The sequence below is a fragment of the Lonchura striata genome, chromosome 4 (assembly GCF_050655825.1).
Source record: "Lonchura striata isolate lonStrDom1 chromosome 4, ASM5065582v1, whole genome shotgun sequence".
Lineage (NCBI taxonomy): Eukaryota > Metazoa > Chordata > Aves > Passeriformes > Estrildidae > Lonchura > Lonchura striata.
Window position 1 is genome coordinate 14,897,601 of NC_140706.1, and position 25,085 is coordinate 14,922,685.

Sequence of the window (25,085 nt, forward strand, 5' to 3'; positions counted from 1 at the left end):
CCTCAGTTTCCTCTCATTTTCTGCAGTACCTATATTTGCACTGCTCATTTCAGTTCAGCCAGCTCACTGTATTGCAAACCATCTCAAACTCAACTGCTGCCTTCACCTGCACACCCACCTCCCGCTGTTCCACCAGCTGCTCCACGAGCAGCACTGCTCCAACAGCCAGATTAATGGGCAGAAAGTTTGCTTGCTTTTGCTTTTGTAATATATCTGAAAGTTCACCTCTTCCAGATGCACAGTCCCACAACACTCTCCTGTGGGTGACCCCTTCACTGTATTGCTCTGTCCCTAGGGAATTCCCACACTGCTTGAATATTGCATCATGCCCTGTGCTGAATGTCACAGTGCTCTCTAATGGAAATTGAATTGAAAACTGCAAATTGTGAGGTTTTCTGAACAGCAGTTTGGGAGACTTCCAACTATTTTTCATTCAAATTATTTTAAAAAATACAAGCATGTTAAAAATTTCAGCAGCTGTGATATCAATAGTAATAAGAAAAAGGAAAGAAAACAAAACCATTAGCATAGTCTCTAACTGAAAGCAAAGTGTCATTTTAATATAGTGTTGTGGAGAGAATAATTTTCATTTACTGGTAAAGCACATTGGATTTTTAGAACAGAAAAAAAAACATTTGAAAAAGACAAACAAAATCTAACAAATAAAACTAAGCAATTGGGAAAAGTGCACTGAGAAATAGAATTTTAAATACCTTCCAAAAATTGTGCCATTGAGTTCCAATAGTTAAATCAGACTAGATCCATTCCAGCTGTGGGATAGCTACTGACTCTTGCCAGCTGAGGATCTGGAGCAGAATATCTCAGCTTTCTGATGAAATAATAATCAGAGTAGAAAATGACAGATTATTCAGTCATCCTCAATAGCACAAGAAATCTTTCACATGGGTCATAAGACACTATAGATAAACATGTGAAAAGGTGCAAAATAGCGTGTGGGAACCTGTGCTTTTCTCCTTTTCCAACACAAAGGTTCTGAGGTGCTTCACAGCCCATAAAGCAAAACCCCACATTTTGCTCGCCCCCTGTATAACAAATTCTCTGCCAGTGTCTGGCTCAAGGCAGGACAAGATCCATTAGCAAAGCCCCTGAAAATAAGCCTGGGTTCTCACATCACACTGATATGAGTAAGCCAAAAACCATAAGGGATGTTTGGGGATAGTTTTTATGGATATCCTCTTCTTGATTAAATGCATTTTTTGTTAATATATTAATTAGTTCTACCAAATATTTAAGAACTGCAGATTTAGGGCACAGTCATGCAGTGATTGATTAGGTTAAAAAAATTTGCTGTGGTTGAGTGACCTTAAGCTCTATTTGTAGGGATTCTATTCCAAGTAGAGTAATAACTTTGATCATGCATAGCCAATCCTCAATCCCTCTACTTTTAAATACTTTTTAATTATTTTGTGTTTCAGCTCCATAGTTGTTGACTAGTCTGCTAAGATCTGTTGATACACTTTTGAGAGTATTTTAATTTATTAAAGTGAAGAGACCTTGTGAATTTCCCTTCTGCTCTAGATAGTTCTATGTAAGGTGTCTCATTTGAATGGTTTTTTTTTAATATCTGTTCACCTGATACTATTAAACTGTTGTCTTCACCATGCAGGCAAATCTTGCTATAAGGATCTTGTTATAATGGATCCCAGAGTTTATGCTTGAAGTGATATTCATGGAACTAACAAGCTTAAACAAAGGTCCCTGGATAGAGAGCACACACCACAAAAAGTACATTGAGATGTCAGATATTGGCTGATTATCCAAAACATGTCAATACTGATGTAGCATGTTGAGCAATATGAAGGGAAGCTGTGATCAGAAGTTGCAGAAAGCTGCTTTAGAGCCGAAGTCCTACTTAGGTAATGAATATGCTGCCATCGTACCCTCCTGCTCTCACTCCCATTCTTTTATCCCTGGCTGTCAGACAAAATAAATAGCACATCTCTTGTGAAATCACATCTACATTAACTTTAATATTTTTTCACTATTTTTAAATTGTCTTACATATATTAGAGCTCTTTAATTAGACATGCAGAAAACATGGCAAGAGATCAAACTCTTGGATGATTTCTGAGATTCCAGCTCTTTATGTCAATGTAATTTTAATTTTCTCAAGCCCCTTTTTGCAATTTAATTTTTGGATTAACTTTCTGAAGCTCCCTGCTACCAAAGCATTCATCCTTAACAGTACTCCCTGTGTGAAATGAACCTAAGGTGATATTGCAGCCTCTATGCCCTGCTTGCAGCTGTGCAATTATGGCTGGTCCCAAAATGTAAAATATGTTTAGAAGTTTTTGAGAAAACCGAAAAAGTTCTGTAAAAACATCTTCCAAATTAATTTTTTTATCAGATGCATGATCTTTATGCATAAAGAGCCACCTAAATTCTCAAATTTGCCAATGATGATTAAAAATATATTGTCTCCACATTGCCTCAGATGACAGGCGTGAGAAGGAAAGTAGGAAACCAAAAATTAAAAATCACTAGCCACTAACATTTCTATTTTAAACAGCAAAGTATAAAAAATTATTTTTCAAAAAGTTAACTTCCAAGGAAAAAAATTCAAAACAAAAATCGAGTTATACCCTGTTCTCCTCAAGCCAGTTTTTCCCCTTGGTCACTCTCATCTTTTGCCACTCTGTGTCCACCTTAAATCACAACATTCCAACAGCAGATATTCTCTTTGTCCTGATTGCTCTACAGACACAATGCTGAATATAAAATAACACAGCAATGTCACATGTGTTCTGAAATGTCATCTCTTTGACTGAGACAGAAGGACCAGAACTGTAAGATTATCATGGAAAGCAAAGCCCCAAGCAGGAAAACAGAAGGACCAGCGTAGCTTAAAGTTATCAAACAATATGCTATGGGCTGGGTTTGAGCTTTTCAGACTTGCTTGCAAGCCAGAGATAACCACATAGTTTTGCATCACTAAATCAGACCTTTCAAAGCCAAAATAACTCATAAAATACTTAAAGGCCACACATTTGTTTGATGAATTCTCATGAAGGAGAACAAAGGTTAAATCCATACAGTTTGTTTTGCTGGTTTTTTTTTGCTTTTTTGATTACAGAACTGAAGAGTCCTGTTGAATTTAATGATTGAATGAATACATAAGTCAATGTAATACTATATTCCAATGAAATATTATATGGAGATGAAAACAAAGTAAGTGCCAACATCAAGTTCATCTCTAGCCTGCCTCCCCTCTGTTTCCTAAATCATTACCTAGTATTTATTTGCAAGACTGGATAAAAAAAAAATCTTGGAAAAATAAAGGCTTTGTGCTCAGATTTCAGGCATGAAATGATGTCCCACTGAGTCATTTTGGATTTGCCATTTAAAAGCTTACAGTGTGTTTGCTTGAACAGTCCCCTTTTTCATGAAGAGGAATTTACTCCTTTGGAATCTGACAGTCTCCAAAGAGCTGCTCAGATGTTTTTATTAATTAGTTAATATTTGTGCAATGCTTAAAGTATCAGGCGCTGTATAAATGTTAAGCTATGGAATTTGGTCTACAATTAAATGGCAATTATAAACAACAAAAAATACATATTTGTATATTTGCTAGGAATTTACATGAATATGATGTATTTTATAGCTTAGCAGAGAGCTCCTAATCTATCCAAAGCCATATAAAGTTTAGGGATGTGGCTAGCAGCCTATTTAAATAACATAGAAAAGTCATATTTTCCCCAGTGTTTCTATGTTAGCCTTTAAGGCTCCAATTAAAAGCAACAGAACATCTGATTTTCACATGCAGTTGCCATCTACCTCTTACACTAGAAAAAAAAATCTTTGCTGCTGAAATCGCATTAAGTGTGCAAATTAAGAAAAAAATAGACTGCACACACTGAAGTTTGACTTAAAACCTACAGTCTTGAAAGCTTCCAGCTCATCTGTTGAAATAAAAGATACAAGTACCAAAGAAGCAGAAGAAAATGCTGAGTGTCTTGTTACTTTTCCTGGCTTTTTCTTCTACATATGAATGTCAGACTGTTAATGAAAAGACTCTTAATGAATCAACACTCTCACAACAGTGTCACTAATAAACTACTGGTAACTGGAAAAGGAGACTAAAAATACTGTGTCTCCCTTTTAGTGCAGAGTTATCTTATCAATATGCTGTAGCCAGAACTGTTAGGCTGAAAAATGCACTGACTTAAGAAAATAACATCATGAAGCAGACCCAGGGTAATAACAACACTTCTGTTGCCAGAACACACTTGTAGTTGGTGGGTGGCTTGTATAACTTGAGTGCTTAATTAAATGTATTTTTCCAATAAATACATTGGACATTCATTTTTACTGATGGCTAAATATCTTCTAAGTAGCTACCCTGTCTCTTAGGCAACCAGGCTAGATTTTAATAACTTGCAGGACAAAAGAGCAACAGGCCAGTAGGGTCTGGTAAGGATGTCAGCATTTCCATTATAAACCCCATTTTAGCACTGGGGAGGGTATTCTAATTTGAACATTAAACATGCTGGGGTTAGCTTTTGTCCTGGAGTGATTTTCTGGTTTCTGTTTTTCTAATAACAGCCATTTGCATCCATTTAGAAGAATCTTAAATGTATGGAGCTTGCAGGGGGGAGGAAAAAAGCTTAAACAGAGAGTAATAATTAATAAAGAAGAAAGTGCTAAAACAGAGTGGACTTCAGGGTTTAAATGTAGTATTGAGCCTCCCTGCTTGACTCAGAGGGGATGATGCCAGCCACTGTGAAGCTGAACAAGGATGGGCTCAAGGTCACGTGGGAGCTTCAGGACGCAGGGCTGTGCTGTAAAACCTGGAGTGATTTACAGTGGTGCCATTGTTGGACTGGGAAACCAGAGGCACAACATGCTGCTTGTGATGGTGGGCTAAGGTGGCCCTTTGGAAGTAGAGAATTAAATCAAAGCCCTGGTCAGTTTGTAAATCCTAAGGATACGGTATTCTCTCTTCAGTGGAGTTTGTCTGTTAGGGCACTGTTGTAGGCATTTTCTAATTCCAGCTCAGCATAAATTTAAAATAGCCTTCACTTCCTTTGCTAAATATATTTTCAAAAGTTTTATATGTGTTCTGAATCTACTATGAATCATCCATTCCATATAAGAGCATTTCAGGTATAGATGAAAATTGTTCTCATATATTCAGTAGTTTGATATATATTTAAAGCTTGTAAAGTTGTTTGGAACAAAAGCTGTTTTATAACTAAACTACATCATTACTATGAACTCAGCCAATAATATGTGTTTTAAAGCTACCTGGGTACAAGTTTACAGCAGTAGTTCAGTCACCATCTACATCTGTAAAAAATAAAACAATAAAAAATAAATAATGCATGTAGGAGAGGCTGTCAAAATTCATTCAGGCAGTTCCATTTTACACAGATTTCATTTCCTTGATTTTAAATACTGAAATATTGATTTATATTGTCAAGGCATCCTAAATGTACATAGGAAATAGGCTTTGGAGACCTTACAGACTTTCAAATACCCTCAAATAGTACAGATAATGCGGTTTCTATATAGACACCCTTATTTTCAGTTTTTTTCCTTTTTCTTTAATCTGTGCTAAGATTTTCTACGTAGCCTTTTTTATGCTGCCTCAGGCACCCTATACTCCTTCAGTGTCATATCCAAAATTAGAAGACCACCCTATACTCCTTCAGGGTCATATCCAAAATTAGAAGACCAGGCAGTTACTTGTCACCCAATATCCCAAGAGGGCATACAAAAGAACTATGCACAAAAAACACCACATAAGTGCTCTCTTGCAAGAGACTGTGCTTACAGACCTTGCAGTGAAAAATAAATCCACTGACACATATAGAAGGTTCAATCTTTTGTCCATCACTAGAAGAAGCCAGCCACAACATAAGAGGAACTGAAAACCAGAATTTTCTAAGTTATTCACATTTTCCTACTGTTTCTCCAAAAGACAGGAAAATGACTGGACACATATGAAGGGGTAAGTTCATGCAGTCCCCAGCAAATCCATCCCCTGCCCTCTCTACAAGTTTTCTGCTTCTCAAGGGCACTGCCTGCCTTCAGCAGCAGTTCTAGACGCCTGCTGTGCCTCAGCTGCAGAATGCTGTGGTGGTTCAGAAGGCTTTATTTTGTCTTTATCTTCATATGTTGCTGGAAATCAATCTTGTTACTCTCATTTCAGATGAGAGGAGTGGAGGCACTGGGATTGAGGACTGGATTCAGACACTGGTGACAGAAGCCAGGGACTGGCAAGTATTCAGCAGGACTGTACCTCGGGAGAGCCCTCCTCCACCCTTAGCCAAACCTGCTGTGCAGACTGAAAAGCAGAGAGAGCCACTGGGGAGTAACATCCACCTGCTTAAAGCTTTAATTTTGCCAGCTCCATCTAGAGTCACAGTGAGCAAAGCTCCCTGAAGCTCTGGCACCAAGCAGAGGTTGTGGTGAAGCCTTCACAGCCATCCAAAACTTGCCATGCAGCTATGAATCACACTGCTTTCCCCAAAGCAGGCCTTGGTACCTGTGTGTGCCAGCTGGAGGAGCACTTAGACACTTCCCTGGCTATCTGCTTAGTGATGAGTACTCTCATATTGTTTGGCCACATTTTTTGCAGAGTTTTTGCCTCATCTACTTTAGTGTCAGAGACTTGATGGCCAATTATATCCTTCAACAGGGAATGGGAACACTGTTCAAATGTCTATGTTCCCTATCAGCACTTAGATATAAAATCTTATATATGTCTAAAGGAGAAAAGAGTAAGTCCCATCAAAAATTACATGCTAGGTTTTCAGGAGGATCCAACATCTCAAAATGAAACTTGAACAGCTGCTGGATGATAAAACCTGAATAAAAGTAATTAAAAGAAAATGAGTTCTGCCCTCTTGTATCCTTCTGACTCATGCCTCATTTTCTACTTCAGGATTTAGGAAAGCAAATGTCTATTTCTGTGTCCATCACCAGAGCGACATCACAGCAAGTTAATTAGAGCACATGACAGAGAGGTGCTATTTTTGCCTTCAAATAAAGATCTTTCTGTTGCATATGAACATTCTTCATTCTGAAATAGGGAGAGAAACTTTTTAGCTACCAGCTCTCTCCCAAAGGTGTATAAAAATTATGCTTTTTTGTACAGCTTGCATGCTTCACGATTAGAATTGTCAGCCGTGTTATATTAAAGAGGATACAGTCAGACTTGACTGATCAAGCTTAATTTAGCCTTATGTCTGTGCTTTTGAAACATGGTAAACAATTTTTAGCATGTACATGCTGACATAAAAAAACATTTTTCTTTATTTGAATAAAAATGAAATCTAAAAACTCATGACTTGTGTATTATAATTTTTATATTCCATACTGCATTGCTTCAAGGACAAGCCTAAACAATAACATTTATTTATATGCCTTGATTAAGAATATCCCAGGCATTTTCCACACATAAACACTGTTGAAGCTAAAAGCCATATTTCCCCTTGAGTTTGGTGTCTGTGTTGTCATGTGGAAACAGCAATTTGTATTAAGCAGGGATTTCTCTTGACTGCAGGATCCAGAGTGCCCCTCTGAAGTGTTTGTTTCCCAGACAGTGTGTCTAAAGCTGGATGCCCAAATTTGTATTTTGCATCCTGAAACCCATGACTGAAAACATTATTCAAAATCAGACACTACTGATCATCATTCTTCACTATCCAATCTCTTTTTCCTTGCCCTTTCCTTACCTTCCACTCCATCCTCAGAAAGGAGGGCCAGCTGCACCCAATGAAACAGACCTTCCCCATAGCTGAATGAGATGCCTTGGTCCATTAGGGGATTCACAGCAACCAAATATCACCAGTAATTTATAAAAGGAGCTGTGCATAAGCAGTCATAGGTCAGGGAGCTTGTTAATTTTTTTATGGGGATAATAGCCCACACTGCTCCATCAATTAGCTTTCAGAAGGGCTCAGCTCTAGTTCTTGTCTTGATGCTTTACCTACAGCCTAGCACAAGTACTCAGACGAGGCCTTGGATTATGGCTTCTGTCTGTCTTGATGTCTTAGAGACCCTAGACCAGGTGATGGTCACAAGCAAGGGCCCACATTGATCCAAAAACTGGTGATCTAAAAACCTTCAAAAAGCCATTTCCAACTGGGAGACCTCATTAAAAAACAATAGAGTGAGAGATTCAGTATAAAGAGAAATGTTGTTAAAGTACATGACCAGATGAGGAGAAAAAACAGAACCATTGTGATGGTTTTATGGACTTTCTGAATATATTTCTAAGTGTCATGCAATTTTAAAATTTCTCTGACAGGTTAATATGTGCAACTTGTCTCAAGGGGCTAAGATTAAATAGCAACAAAGCTGAAGGGAAAAGCATTGCTAATAAATGGTGAGAATTTTTTTTATAAGCACTCTTTCTCTATGGGAATACTTTATTTAAGTAAAAGGGGAAAAAATTGCAACATGTACATGATTAAAATAAGACTCACAACAGGCAAACTATAATTATTGTTTTAACAATGTGACATACATGCCCAGTAATTTTCTTCCCAAAAGTAACATAGTTTAACAAAAAAAAATTCCAGCAGTTATGCGTTTGTTCTCCCTGTGGCTACCACCCAGCCTAAGGAACTTGTCCTACACCACATACAGGGATAATCCAGACCAACAAGGCATGGCCATGGCCAGGAGAAAAGGAGTTCAGGGAGCAAGAGATACAGGAATGTCCCATGAAAAACACAAGTCATTGGTAGTATCTGAGCTCTCCTAATGGCAGAAGGACTATTTGCTCTGCTACCCCAAAGATGGGCAGTGCCAGGGCTGTTCCTGAGGAAAATGAGCAATAGAAGGAGTGAGAGGCGGGAAATGAGCAATGCCAGAATTGTACAGATCACAGTGATGGCAGGGATGCTATGAGCCAGGACTGGGTCTGAAGACAGGAATACCAACAGCCCACAGTGCCGAGGGTGCAGGGCAGAATCATGGCCACAGTCACGGCCACACAGAGACCACTGGGCGTGGCAGCACAGGAGCCACCCAAAAAACCTGTCTTTTAGTAACCCCTCATAACTGCTGCTGAACATGTCCAGCTATTCTGAGACATTGGTATCCTAAACAAACTGCTTTCATCAGCTGAGGTGCCATATTTTCCAGGTTCTCCCAGTCAAACCAGCTCCCCTAAATTTCACTCTTTGATGTAAGGGCAATGTGTTTTTAAGAGCTGTTTCTCAAAGCGAAGAGCAATCGTTTGGCAAATGAAAGAGTGCAATGCCGTGAGAATAAGGGACAGAGAGCACAACATGTAGCAAGAGCAGAAGGAACACAAAGGCAGCAAAAATAGAAGGCAGCTTGGAGTAGAGAAGCAATAAACAGCAGAACCCATAGAGCCCAGTAAGGGTCCAGGAGACACACTCGGGGCAGCGGAGGAAGTAATAGAGAAGGACAAGAGCATCAGCCATAGGGTGGTTACACTGGCTGGAAAAAAAGCACAGCAGTGCCAAAAAGAAAGCTGCCGAGTGGCCATTGGGCTGAGGAGGGAAAGGTGGGCTCACAGGAAAGGGCATTTCCCCCTGCAGAGCACAGGGCAACCCTTGTCCTTCACAGGGCTCAGGTGGTAGGTGACAAGTCTGAGCTGAACTGCTGCCAGGAGTGTATTTTTAATGGTGAATTTAGTTGGGAAAGTAATGAAAAGCAGGAAGATAACTTTTTAATACCATTAATTAATTGTTTTCTATATTATATTTAAAGTTCTTAGATTTTTTTTGAATACAATTAACTCAGCTTTATGTTTCTTGTAAATAGAGCTCCATTTTGAAGCAGCCCCTTTTAAGCTGAGTGGAAGAGGAAGTCAGACCCCTAATTCTGACCCCTACTCTGCAAATCACCAATTTTTTCCACAGCAAGATTAAATGTGCCGTTGTTGTTCTGCCAGCCCTTAACGCAAATTAATGACTTAAATTACCTTTCATCTCACCTTATAAATTCTACCTTGAAGCAGCAGAAAGCCCAAGGGCTCTTGCATAACCAGATGAAGACAAGTTCACTGCCTCAAATCCTTCCCTTGCTCTACTTTACATCAATTCTTTATAAGAAGAGGTCTCCAGGGCTAACAAAGGAGCTGGCCGTGCAGCAGAAGGTGCCGTGGGACTTTCAGAGGTAAAAGCCTGTCTTGCGGTGACTCAGTGCACTCCATTAGTCCTGGGAAACGCAGGGCACATCGAATGCAGCAGATGTGCCCGCACTTGCCAGGCTTCAGACAAATGCAATCAAATCTATTTTAATCATCTATGAAATGCAAATGCGTTCCACTTGCACATCCGCAAGATCCATTGTCTTCCTCACTGAAGCGTGCGATAATGTCAATTAAACGCCATTGCTAACTTAATAGGTGTTCTGATTGCCTATGGGAAATTATCTTTACTTTTTTTATTAGTAGTATTAGTAGTAGTATTATTTCACATTGCAAAGGTTTTAAAATGTTTTAATAATTGTGTTGGGGTTTGTTTTTGTTCTCCCTTCCACTGGCTCAGTGGCCAGCACCTATCCAGACTGAGCAGTGAGACTTCTGTTTGCACTCGGAGAAACAATGCTGTGTAACACCAAGTATTAAAAATACCCTTCTCAACTTCTAAATGGCCCTACACAGAAGTGACGGTTGCATTAATCTGCTGGAAATTTTGCTCACACACACAGGCTCCCATACATGCACACAGCCCCTTTGTTATTCTGCTAGAAATGGCCAGGCAGCTGTAAAGATGTTTATTCTCAGACCCACAATGAAAAATGTTTGCAGTATGTATGTAGCCTACAAAGTCAAGAATGATAAGCATTTAAATCAGACTGGCCATGCCAAGTCAATATTTCGATATCAGAGGAATTGATTCTTGATCTAGTGCCAGCACTGTGTACTCAATGTACTGCAGAAAAATCCTCGCCCAGTCTTCCTGCCAGCACACTGTTAGGGATGACAAGCATGCAGTTATCTGATAGAGCAGATATTTGTTCCAAAAGACGATTTTCATTTCAAAGACAAAACATGAAAAGACCTTACTTATGGGGAAACCAAATACTGTATTCTCCTCTTGATAAATCAAGCTTTAGAGAAATAATGCCAAAGACAGCAGGATTCTGAAAAGAACTATACCTCTTTTCGTGCTTTTTCAGCTACTCAGCTGGCTTAACTCTGCCAACTAATAATCTTGTGTTTTCCTAAGATATGTTGAAAATAGTTTATTTGCAAATAATTATTTAGTGATATGGATGCATGTATGTTTGCTATTAAACAGTTTCTACAAAGCTAATTAGGGGGTTTATCATAGAACACTGGGTTCTATATGGCTTATACATTAAGCTGCTAATTATGAGATTTTTCAATAATATCTCTTTCTTTCCTTTGCAGAGAACTAAGACAGTATTACTAGACAATAAAAGCCCTGTTTCAGTGAAAAAGGTGAAGTTTCTTCATGTCACAGTCTTGTCAGCTCTCCTCAAGGCTGAATTTACATAAAAGTAACCAAGTATGAGTAATAACAGATAGGAGAGGGAAACATCTTCATACCCTCTGAGACCAGGGACTAACACAATAGTCCTTTTATACTCTGCAAAGACATCTTTGCTATTTGGCCACAGACCTCCAGATACACTGTCTAATTACAGTTAGCAAGCAGCATGCCCTTGACACAACACAGAATAAATATAACCTGCCCTTTCAAGTGTGTCACTGTGCTCAACGCTTGTTTTATGTCTTCATGCTACTAACCAGATCTTATACAAAGAAACTTAACCATGCTTGTACCCACAAAAATTAAGCAGCATCCAATTGAATGCTGTTTTATTTCAGCAGGACATCAAGAGGGATTGACACCAAATTGCTACCATCCAGCTACATTAACTGAGGGTCTACCTCACTCACAGCTCTTCCCTGGAGCATAATTACCTGCATGCTTTATTTCACTGCCAGTCTTTTATAAAAGTGCAAATATGGAGTGTCCATCCAGTTTCAAAGAAAAGTTAAAGGTAGACGGTAGAGAAAATTAATCATAAGCATATCAAGGCCTTACTGGGATGCAGCCCAATTAAATTCAATACACACATCCACTGTGAAGGCCATTAATAAGCTGCTAACAATTTCTGTCTGTCCCTGCTGAGCCTTATACAAAATTTTGCCCCTATAATGAACTCTGCAGGCTTTACAGGTGGGATTTTCAGAAGTGTTCAACACTGATCCAGATCCACACTCCTTGAAGTCAGCAGGAATTTTTACCATTGGCATTAGGGGGGAGGCAGGAAAAGGTCAGCCTTGACTGCTTTTCAAAATCCCACCCCACCAGTCTGCTTAAGCCCCATGCAACTCTGAGGGAAGAGAAGTTATGCTATATTTATAGCACAGAGTAAGGAGTCTTTGTATACAATGAACATCAGATTATGTGCTGCAGAAGCACAGAATATTTTTGCATTGTTTATCTGTCAAAAGCACCAACCTTCAAAACAATACATAAACCTACATGAATAGACAAATCATTCCTACCCAGGGAGGGTAACAATTTGCACTCAGTTGTAGTGAGCCTAGTGACCCACTATAGCTATTGGTCTGTTCCCTTAAACAGAAAAAAAGTTGTACATAAGACTAAGATGCTGGGTGAAAAATAATCAAACTTAATAGAAAAAGGCCCTAAAATTTTGAAAACTGCTTGCGAGGATTAAACTCTTTCATTGACTGTGGGAATCCAGAAGAAGTTATAGCACTTCCTCTGTTAGATTATTGATTCAGGCTTCAAATTAATTATAAATTCATAATTAATTATGAAGTGCTACCCCTTGCTCTTCTTTCCTATGGCCTGAGGAAGAGACAGATTCTCAAAAGCTCAGAGCCAATTTCCATTTTATTTTTAGCCAGTCAATCTCACAAAAGGTCTTACCTACAACTTGGGGACTTGCTCTTTTATATTCCATTCATGTATAGGCTAATCAGCTGGTGCAGTGATCTGTGACACTTAAATAGGAAAGATGCATATAAAAAGCAAATACAGAGCAGAAGAGACCCAGATACTCTGCCAGGGCCATGGCAAGGGCAAAGCAAGAAGGGTGTCCACACTCAGCAGCCCCTGCTGTTGTTGTGCCCTAAAAATGGGAGCAGTCCATGCCCATGGATGAAGGAGGACGTGGCAGGAGTCTATGGGGTGGAAAGCCAGACTGCCAGGGTGTCCTGCAGAGGTGGGGGCTCATGACCTTGTTTCTCTTCCAGCTGGAGGTGAAGGACTCTTGCTCCATGGTGCAAATCTGATGCCCTAAGAGCCAAACCTTCAGAGGATTCTCACAGAATCATAGAATGGTTTTGGGTTGGAAGGGACCTTAAAAATCATGGGCAGGGATGCCTTCTACTAGACCACATTGTTCAGAGCCTCATCCAGCCTGGCCTTGATGGGTGTCTTTTGTCCTTGCATCTAAGCCACCACTCTAGGAATGGCAAAACTTTTGTTTCTCTCTGTTCAGTTTCTAGCTATCTGAGCGAAAGAGATTTCCATATTATTGTTAGTTTTTATTTATTTATTTATCTTGTTTATTTATTTTCTAGCCTTTTCACTAGTATACATCTCTCTAAGAAACAGTATCTGTGAGGAAAAGGGGTGGTATATGAAGCTCAGCAGATTTAAATCATCTTTTGTTTTGGTCATTACTGAAGGGTGGAGTGGTTATAGCAGTTTTTGCTTACTATTATAAAATAAACATACAGTATCTAAGTAACCTTAAAAAACTTTCAGTGTCCAGTAAACATTGCTCTGTAATCCATTAAATTTGCTCACTTCAGGACTGAGCAGCTTGAAATAAAATACTGTCCTATGAATCAGCAGCCTTTTTGTAGATGGCAGGAACAAAAATTATCCAACCATGTGGCATTTCCAATTCACCTGGCATAAATTAGTAGTAATTCTGAAGAAGAATTAAGTGGTTTGGATAAGTAATATCCTGGATGGGTGCTGAGAATGAAGAAATGGGCATTCATTTGTTAGGCTTGCCTCCACTTTCCTGTGTAATCTCAAGCAAATCACTTATTTTGTTTTAATTTTCAAGTTTAAAAGGAATACATGGAGCTTCTCACGCTTGCCTGGGCTCCAGAGGAGAAATTGTCTTTAAACATATGTATGTACAGCGCTAAACACAACACAGTCCTGCTCCGAATTGGAGCTGGTAGCTGTTACCATAAGAAATATCAGTAAATAAATCATGATGTGTGAGAAACCCATGTGGTCTGAACCCAATGGCACGAGACCAGAAGATGGGAATATCCAAACCAGAGGGCTGCGGCGAGCGTCCTTATGGGTCATACACATGGCAGCTCCCCCAGTTACCCCCACCCCTTCTGTCAGCAGCATGAAACCTCCACCACTGGCTGAAATCACCTTCTGAGCCAGGAGTAGGAGTAGGTAATTTAGTTTCCATGGTAATGCAGTTCTGGACCATTCTTAAACAGAAGCTGCCAAGTATGACAAATGGTAGGTGCTGATTTTTTTATGTGAACAGCTATTCACTATGAATTGAAATGAGATTGCCAAATTCACTTTCCTTGGGACTGGAGCTGGGGTCAAAAGCTATTGTTACATTCAAGCCATAGTCCAAAACTAGCACTTTAGCCACCCATCTCTAGCTGCAATACAGAAATTTTTAAGTCATAGAATAAAAATGAATGACTCAATATCAGAGTTGTCAAATAGATGAGACAGATTTACATCAAGCAATTCTAAAATGCTCTGTAGCCATGAATTAAAGGAAACATATGACAAATGACTTATTCATTCTCTCATGGGGAAGAAATTCTGTTTTAAGCATTGCTGAATGTTGTGCAGTTGCTATTATATATATGTATATATGGAATCTGCATTAGGATAAACACATGAAATTATAAGGGTTTGAATTTAACTACTTTCCTTCCATGAGCCACCACTGTATAATACAGCAAAGTAGGTTTTGCACGCTGCTAATCTCCCCGAACACTACATAATTGGCCCTGGAAAATGCTGTAATACTGTAATTAGTAAAATGACAAATAAAAGAGGAAAAGGGCTTTTCGTTTTAGTCTTGTTTTCCTTCAGAATTAAGCAGTAGGATGACAGGTTGCCAGATCAACTGTTATTTAACACCATTCCTGATATAAAAGCAGCCCAAAAAGCAAGTCAGTTTTGCCCAGACTGGAGAAACGGGAGAAGGATGGTCCCACCAGTCACCACCCAATTGCAGATGGATATGTAGAGTGCTGCTGGACTACCTGCAGTGGCTCCATGGCTGGGGCTGGATGGGCTCCCCAAAACTGCCCCAGCAACACCAGCAGCCAGATGGCATTGAAGAGCCATAAGGATTTACCTACTGGTCCATCAAGAGCTCTCTGGGGCCTGTTTGTGAACCAGCAGGCTCTGGTTGGCAAACCTAGGGAAAAGTGACTCCTAGAAATGTTGTTCTGCATGTTAACGATTCTTCCCACTTGCAACATACCTTTGAAAAATATGAATAAGGGAACAAAACATTGTAAGCATTCAGGGAAGAGAAAAATGAGACATTCCCAGCTCATTCAGTGCTGAAAAGAGAAGAAACACAGCTGAGAAGCATTGTGACAAGACAATATTTTCTGCCTTTATAGCACCTTTACAAACCCTGGTACTCAAAGCCTTTTGTAAACGTTCATTAAGCTGAGCATTAAAAGAGTAGTTCTACCTGACATAACCTATGCTCTGTTTCTTCTGTATGAAATGCCTGGGATAGATGGTGCTCACCCACTGTTTGTACTTTAGGCATTTACACAGACTCAGCTGATAGCACCCGGAATTGAGACAAGGGCAGGTGAATGGGTTTGTTTGGGGTGACACTGGGAGCGGCTTTCAAAGGCAGGGAGAGAAAATCTGGGCACAAAAGGGGCACAGTGGCTCTTCTGACCCACCCCAGAGCAGACATGGACTCAGTACACCCATGTGAGCCTGCCAACACACCCCAGCAGTGCCTGACCCCGCACCATGATGCCCCCAGCCTGCCAAGACCGGCAGCCTGCTGCCCATGCCCTGCCAGTACCTGCCCTGGAGGGGCACTGGAGACACTTCAGGGCTCATTTATGATTCCCAGAAAGCAATGACGGGTTTCACAGGAGACCAGAATCCTCCTGCAGTGGAGTGATGCACTTGCTGCAGTGAGCAGTGCTTCCCCAAAAGCCGACTGTCAATCTCAGCTGAGCAGTCTCGCAGATAGCGAGAGCTGAAAAAGAAGTTGCCTGGTCCTTGCAGTTCTAAGGAAATGGGTGGTGGTTTTGGGTCTCAATCCAACAACTTCCCGACCAGGGGTCAGGATAATATTATTTCAGAGCAGGTTGTTACTGTTATTTAGCAGCTAATTTGTGCAAAGAATAGCAAGTTTTTTACTGGCTGTCTCAGCACCAGACACTCATGAATTCTGCATCTAGGAGGCAAGAAAAATTGTGAATTACACACTGCCAGGGAGTTTAACTAGCACACATGAATTAATAAGAGATATTAAGAGACAGAATTTCCTAAATTGCACTGGGGCCACTGCTGGTCTTCACAACTTCTGCAAGGAATGCCAAAACCTGTTGTCACTGGCATACCAGCAAGCCTTCTTCAGATAACTCACATTGATGTAAAATGTTGAACAATCTTGAATTTTGCTTTTTTCAGAAGTAAGGACTTTGTTTTCATCCTAATGTTATGGTTAAAAATGGGATGCCTGTGCCCCTGAGTGCCACAAACACTTGGGAAATGCTGAACAGGTAACTGGAGAAAGCACTTACAGCCCACCATGCAATTCCTCCCCTGTGCACAAAAAGTGAATATTTGTGGCCTGCTGACACAGAGCACTTGAGAAAGTCAGGAAAATTTGTAGGACAGTGAGTGGATGCTAGAAATCTTTGCTGAGGAACCTTATTGACTTATCACAAGTTTCTCATCTATGAAATGTTCTTACAACTTCATTCACTGCCTCTGCCCTGCCTCATCTAGACAGTTCTGCAAGGAAAAGGGAGCAGTAGGAAGCTGCACACTGCTTTTCTTAGTGGTCTCTTTCATTTAACTTAGCCACTGGGCTTTATAATGCAGCCTGCCTGGGACAATGCATTAATAGTCTCATTCTACCAGTGTGACAGAGCAACAAAGAGCCCAGTATGTGCTGAAATATGCACTCCCCTTGCTAAGCCTGTAATCCCAGCTTTGATTTTTTTTTTTATGTTTAAGCCATCAGCACAAACCTAGTGAGAATGAATCAGAAATTGCACGCCTAGTTTTGTCTTCTGCTTGACTCCCATCTTTGATCAGAGACTGAAGAGAATGGGCTGAGGGAAACTCATGGCTTCCTCCATAGATGATGGACAGTTTGTCATACACAGTAGCCTCCATTTTCTTGGTCTTAACAACAAAATCCCTCCTGTATTTCCTGTAGTTTCCTTAAGAAAGACATCAAAAGTGCAGCTATATTTCCCAAATTTGGGCTGCTGCCATCATTCTTTTCTAGAGCTGCTGTGTCACCTGCTGTCACCTTTCCTCCTGCTGCAAACAAATCTGAATTCTGGCCCCAAAATGGGTGATCCAGATGTGAGACTCAGTACAGAGAGGTTCAGTGCCCTTGCTCACAGCACCACCACCAGGGATCCCTTCTGCCACCACCCTCCAGCCTAGGAGTCAGTGTGCCCTTGCTCATTTGCCTGATATTCACCTTGGGGACACTGCCACTGCTGCAGCTGAGAGAATCCATCAAGCGCTCTCATTGCTTTGATAGAGCTTCAAGGAGTTTCCAGAGCTGCCATTTTCCAATCTTTGCTGTTTAGAAGCTATTTGCTAACTTTTTAATGAACTTTTCATGCTGATCACGCAGTCCCCACCTTCTCTGACTCTGCAGGATACCAGAAGATGGACAGAGGGTCATAGTCCTGGAGGTGGTTAATCAGCACCTTTGTGAGACCCTCTGGCCAGCTCACTGCACCCTGATTGAGTGAGTTGAGCCTGAGGTGAACCAATTACTGCAAAAATGAGAGAGATCAAGTGGAAAGAAGGGTTAAAGGCTGAACAGTGCACAGTTTTACTGCAGAGGGAAGCAGAAAGGGTGGAAAACAGACCCAGAGGACTGAAGGGCTGTAAAATCTGATCACTTTCTGCTTCAAGGACATTCATGTTTCAGGGTAAGGAACTGAAACCAACACCAATAAGGGCAAGCGAGCTTACCTTCAAAGTGTGTACGAGCTTACCTCCCTGTTAAGGTCAACAGAAAATTCTCATTGGTCTCACGAGGGGCTTGGATTTTCAATTAATGCAAGACTACTGGACTTGATGTGCAGTTATGAAACATTTGTAATTATTAATTTATCTCTTCTCTGACTTCCAGTTGACTTCTGAAGGAAGATAATATTTCATAACTGAAGACTGAATGTATATTTGTACTTTAAAACACCATTCTCAGTGATAAAAGCCCATGAACTGACATACCATACTCTTCTGGGATAGTTTGAAAAGTAGCATAAAAATAATCTTATTGGACACATAAAAATGAACTGTGAGTCTGCATGCCTGAATCCAGGTACTGTACTATTTTACTTATTGGTAACTCAAAGTCTTTTTCTGGTGTTAATACATAGCTGTAATACACTTTCTGAAGACAAAACCCTAGGAGTTGGTTTTTCCCAATCTTTTAAAAATTTTGTTTTGCAAACAAGATTCAAATAGTCTGCAACGCTGTTTCTAGGACCCTGAAAATTTACAAAACTCTCTGCATCTCAACCAGTTGCTTTTTACAGCACTGTTGAGCATTCAGAAATTAGTTGTTCATCTCTTCCTTCCATATTTTTTAAAATCCTCATGTATTAAACTTCTGTGAACATTTGTGCTTATCCATTCAGAGTTACAAAAGTCATTGGGTGCTATGAAGGACCAACTGTTCTAGCACAGAAAACTTCACACAGAGCTACAAGTGAATAGTTTTCTTCCCCTTTGTAACATATCACTCAATGCCAAATACAAAAACAATAGACGTAAAGAAGTTCCCTGGAAATCAGTGTGATCCCAGAAGCAGGATTACTAGAAGATGACTGGAATATGCAATATTTCCAAAGTTGAACCATGAATACTGTCAAAGGCCAAAGAGATACCTGAGGAAGCAGCTAAGCACAAAGACATTCCAGGGTACTAGCCATGGATGCTGGAGGTAGCCAAGAAGGGAGGTGCAGGCTCAGGACAGGAGAAGTCAGAGGGAAAGGCAAGTGCTGGATACAGGTCAACCAATAAGCCATTCTGGCAGCACATTTGGCATTGCTTATCAGTTGAAACAAGGAGAGATGGAAATCAGAAAACTCCAGGAGGGTGGGAGATGATATTCAGATACAAGTCTGTCGGCTGTGTCACAGGGTGAACAGAGGTAAGGGTTTGGCAGCAGCCTTTTGGATCACTTCAAGGTAAAATAGTGAGAAATTAGGAAGGCCAAGTAAAAAATAGTCTGCAATCATGTAGAAGCAGATCTTGGAGCAGAGCAGCTGTATCTTGGTCACAAGAGAGAGAAGAACTCTCTGAGACTAGGTGGAGAAAGACCTATCAGCTTCAAGTAGCTGCCCAAGTGTATAGGAAAGTAAGCGAAGGTGTTGGAGCATGAAAAACTGAAAAGGAGATGTTCATTTATTCAATTTCAAACCTGTTTTTTTTCTGTAGCATTCCTCACACAAGTATTAAGCACTAGAGAAATAGAAACCATTACCTCTTTTTGATAGGCGAGGCTTATGCACACAGGAAGATGAAACAATTTCCCTAAAGTTAACCAGCAGCTCAGTGCCAGAGCCAACAAATGAACTCTGAACAAATCCCTGTTCCCCTGTTCAGTACAGATTCTGCACCTTATTCTCCATTTGCATCTAGTTTAACAAAAGGAAAAAAACCTTCAAGATGCTTGTAGTTGTACCTAAATCATCTATACAATCATCTTTAATTGATGCAGTATATCCTACCCTTTGTTTATGCTGGTTATCATTTGTGGTATAAGAAGTCAATCTTACACCATTATTTTTCTTGATACCCTGATTGGGTACCAATTATCTTGAAAAGCTAGTAGCTAAAATGAATGTTCATTCCCCAAATACATCAGGGTAAAATTGGAATTCTGCACAGGTGTTTTCAACCAGTCATCAAAAAGCACATGTAGTTGTGAGCTAAACACTCAAAATCCAGCAATTATTTGCGATGTCTATTTTGCCATTTTTAGACTACTGGGCTGAAAGATGAAGACAAAAGAAGAAGCTGTTCATGTGCCATAATGGGGGAAATGGAAAGCAGCTGGCAATCACTGAAATACACACACGTTTTTCTCATATTGTGCTGGAGTATATAGACTCTTGAGCAATGGCTCTATTCTGTAAAAATCCATTTTAAAAGGATGTATCTTGACTATAATGCATTGCCTATGCTGTGCAAGAAAGCAGTTATTTAGAAAAGAAATAAAAGAACACATCAGGACATCAGACAGTAAAATGAAAGGGCAAACTTGGGAGTCCATTCTGCCATCTAAATGCTCTACCTTGTGCCACATGAATGCCCTACAGGGTCCTCCATGACATCCCAGCCACCTCTCCAAAAAGGCATCGCTCCTCCCATGGGTTGTGTTCTCTCTGTGTATACAGTGCCTTGCATCACATCTGGGCCTTCAAAGGCCTGATTCAAAGTCCATTGATTTCATCTCAATGTCCTGAATCAAGGCTGAAATAAACACATTCAAACATTTCTTCTTTGCTTCACCTTGAATTCCATGCACGCTCTGCTCACCAGCCAGCCAAAAAATCACAAACTGCTGCCTGTAACACAAATATTTTGTCCATAGAACAAATGCTATCAGTCTTCATTGTCTCCACAGAAAAAGTTTTGATTTTTCCATTTCTTCTACAAACAAAATGAACATATAATTTATGTTTGTGAGCAAAGTGATTTTATGGTATTTCTTTTTGTTGACAGAATGATTGCAATAAAATTACATTCTGTTGACAAAAAATGTGATGAAATGTCGCTTGTGCATGTTAGGAACAAAAGAGTTTGACAAAAAACACAGTTTGCCAATGGGACATAGTAAATGTTTTAACAAAATTAATTCTGTCTGTCTCCTGTTTGTCCTAGGAATGTCATGAGAAGTTTTTCCAAATCCATTATGTCAAAATAAAAGATAAAAATTTTACCTATAAAAAGACTAAATACTACTGTTATTGGGAAGGATGCCATTCCTTCTAGTGCTTTAAGCCATATTACTCTAGGTCACATCTCTTTCTCCAAAATTCAGTAATTTCTAATAGAGATAAGTGGGATCCACATGTTTTAGTATATATCCATCCTACACACCACTATTAATTAACAGTAGTAGGCTTTCACATTTTTCTGAATTTTTGATAAATTAAACAATAAAGTAGAACTTTGTGATTTTCAGAAATACTAGGTATGTTTAGAGATAACAGTGTTTGTTCATGGAAGTCATCAGGACTCTGACAGCAACATGAGTACTCACATAATTTAATTCTTTCAGAGCCTAAGCAACAGTCTGACAGCATCTGGGAAATGTGTGCCAAGCTATTTTCTCTTTGAACTTTGATGCCTGACATCTTTACATGGACGTGAACTCATGTGAGGATGGACAGAAAGGGAGGGGAATCTCTCTTTGGTGGGCTCAAGTGAATGAGCTTAGACAAGGCTGATTTACCTTTGGTAGCAGAAGGCCTTTAGGTTAAAAGAAATTTGATGGCTCTGTGGGGAGTGGGATATAAAAGCACAAGGCTCAGAACAAAGGGAATAGACTTAAGTCATCATCATGAAATGGTTGAGCACAAAGCAAAAAAAAAGGAGCCGCTACGAAAGGTTAAAGCGCAAAAGAACAAAAGCAAAGGTCAAACAAAATTATGTAAGCATCAACACATTAAGAACAAATAAAACAAAAAATAAAAGTTGCAGCATAAACAGAGACAGCTGCATTGATTCTTCCTTTCTTGCTGGTCTTTATTAGGCCCAAAGGCTATAAATCAGTGCTGAACAAGTGACTGCTCTTGGCCAGGGTGATGATGAGGAGCATGAGCTTCTTTACAGAGCTGGTGTGTAGGACGAGCTCAAGGGACAGACTTCTCTGGTTTGGTCCCTGGGCTCTGCATAAAAGGTTACCAGTGCTTCCAGGGCTCAGACAGGCAGTGAAAGAAGTTGACTTTACTTCCAGGCAGATAAAAATTAAAGAAAAACATTATAATCCAATTAGCACTGGTAGATTTCAGTCTGATCTTCCATTATGCAGAGGAATACCATTCCCACTGAAAGCACTGGGATTTTGACCATACCCCACAACATATCAGCTAGCTAGGGCTAGTCAGGGCATGAAGCCTCCTTAAATCCATTAAATTCCCTTGTGGCTAAGTGAGGAGATACAGAAAGGACACAGAAAGATTCTGGTGACATCCTGCAATGCAGACACTCTTCCAAACGTTCACAAGTTTGAGGTTTTCAAGTCACTGGGGCTTCAAACAGTCCAAAGGACTGCAGACATGAGTTCTGGACTTTAACATCATCGCCTAAAGAAACTGTGAGCTTGGAGCCACCAAAGATCTTGTCAGACTTGTTTCTGGCATTCCAAAGTCATGGTAAGGTAAATGATGTTTAGTTCAACTGTGTATGGGTTAAAGATCCAGAGGAGACCCATCCCCATATGGATTGGCTAGTCTGTACAAATATTAAGATAAAACCAGTAATAGACATTTACATTTGTCAGCAAATGTCTCTTAGAGCTAAAAATGCAATTAATTGCACTGCTTGCACTAAGGCTTTTGTTCTTTTCTTCCCTCCCTCTCTCCTCCAGCTCTCCCTGACAGTGAGAAGAAGGGAGCTAATGTGGTAAATGTTTTTCCCCTTATTTTTCCTTTACAAAAGAATAAATGATATTAAAAGCTAAGAAATGTTCAAACACAATCAACACACACATACATTCTACAGAAAATAGCAAATTAAATGCAAAGCCTATGCTAATGCATCATCCAGGTTGAGATTTTAATTGCAAAAAGTCAGGAAATGCAAAGTTATGGTTCTCGCAGTAATCATCACTCAGCCCCTTGAACACAGTCAGGATTTGTATTCCAGGCAGTGTGCAGCGTTCACTCCAACACCAGCGTATTATATGCGTTCTCTGCCTTCATTACAGTTGCTGGGGGAACCATAATTCTGCATTTGATGACTTTTGCTCAATTAATTTTTTTCCTTATTGCTGTGCTACAACATTCTTGCATTTAATTTCATTGTATTAAAAAAACCAAAACAACCAAACACGTAAAACAACGAAACGGAACTGGAAATTTCCATTGCATACTACAGTTAGGAGATAATCCATTCTAAGGCTCCTGTAGGACAATGCAGTCATTTTAGAGCACAGGTACATAAATAATAATAATAATAGCGACAGCAATAACAGTTAATAATATTTACAATAAATGCACATACATGGAGCTTCACCTCCTTGTGAAGTGAGTGCCAAAAGATCAGGGAACTGGCATGCTCTGGGCAATGCCTTTTTTCAACCTATGGTGGTAACTACTTATATTACACTTCTTCACAATGAAGGCAATGTTGAGGTCCTGTGTTCCCACTAAGGCTGTCTCAGATGTGTTTCACCACAAAAGCAAATTCTGTGCCCCCACAGCCCACTCACTACTTAGTACCTCTGAGGATAATTTTGTCTGCAATCCTCCAACTACATGCTGCTGTTGCGATATACCTTCCTGGAAATCTGCCTGGTCGATCTGCAGGAGCGGCCATAAAAGTAATTAATTCTAGTGGTCTGAGAAATCAGTTGGAAAACACCTATCTTAGAGTAGGTATTTTCCTACTTTGTAACAAAAAGGAGTCACCAATCTCACTTCTCCTCTGATACAGATTTGAAGGCACACTAGCAGACACAGTAATTAAGTCTCACTAGCATTATTGATATGGTCTCTTTGTACCAGCAGAAGCTCCACACCATCGTGACTTCTCCTTATCCATGTCTCATCCACCCCTGGGCTCCTGAAATGTGCCCACGAGGATATATCGGATGTTTCAAGGTCAGGTTTCCAAAGTGGCTGAGAGATATGAAGATGAATACAAACCCACACAGAATTTAAAAACTGAGCACTCAGGTAAATCCCACCAATCCCACCTTTCTTTTAAAGCTCATATGCATATCAAATCTATTCCTAGGAAAAAACATCCCCCAGAAGTTCCCATTCTCATGCATACTGTCATGCCAGGGGTTCTCTTTTTCTCATAGGAGTGAGTCTGCTGGTCAGACAAATCCACTAGCCCTAGTTAAAACAGCCCTCACTCAGAGGATGCAAACATAAATGTCTCCTGAGCCAATATATCAGTATTGTCTCTCTTTGGTAAATGTTGGCATTTTCTTCTGAAGTTATTCCATATTTTAAATCTTTATGTTAGCTAATATGCAAATGGGAAACACAGGTGCCTCCTGTCCTCTGTAATGTCTCTTATAAACTCTCCTCTCATGATTGAAAGAGTAGGATTTGTGCTGTTAAACCAGCATAGCCACAGGTGAACACTGGCCTCTAATTTATAAAGAGCTATCAGGCATCCATTATGGGTTCATGTTCTATGTTTATTGCAGACAAATATGGGGGGTTTTTACCTTGCAGATACATGAAACATTTTCTAAACAGAGCTCTCAGTAGTACTTGTTAAAAATAAAAGAAGTCACAATTTTCTCATTGAAAAATTGCACTTATCAAAAATATAAGCAAATCTTGGCAGAAGCTTCATTTAGGTTTTCCAGCATCTCTTTCCCCTCCTCAAAAAAAAAAAAAAAAAAAGAGTTATAACTCTTTTTGTTATTCAGATCTTTTCTCCTTCTTTATCCTTTTTCCATTGTAAATAGAAGGGAAACAGAATTTTTAAGAAGGATGAGAAAGAATTATGGATAAAATTCTCACAGACTTTTTAAAAATCCAAGTTTGGAGCTTTTCTGCTTCTTCCCTGAAATACATTAATTTGGTTGAACTGGAAGCCTCTAGGTCAGCCTGTTCTTTGGACTTTGAATATAGAGAGCACATGCAGCCAGAGGTAAGAATCCAAGGTTTCTGGCAGAAAACAGCA

General features: G+C 39.8%; 1 long non-coding RNA gene across 9 annotated transcripts in view; it reads right to left on the reverse strand.

The window, feature by feature from the left end:
* The window catches only part of LOC146767541 (uncharacterized), an 89,752-nt gene that overhangs the window by 39,255 nt on the left and 25,412 nt on the right, over positions 1 to 25,085 (reverse strand). Inside the window, exon 2 of one of the 9 annotated variants that reach the window (XR_014954734.1) lies at positions 714 to 829. The exons of the other annotated variants lie outside the window; for them this stretch is intronic. This is a non-coding gene — a long non-coding RNA (uncharacterized LOC146767541). The remainder of the gene's footprint in view (positions 1 to 713; positions 830 to 25,085) is intronic. 9 annotated transcript variants of the gene reach the window in all.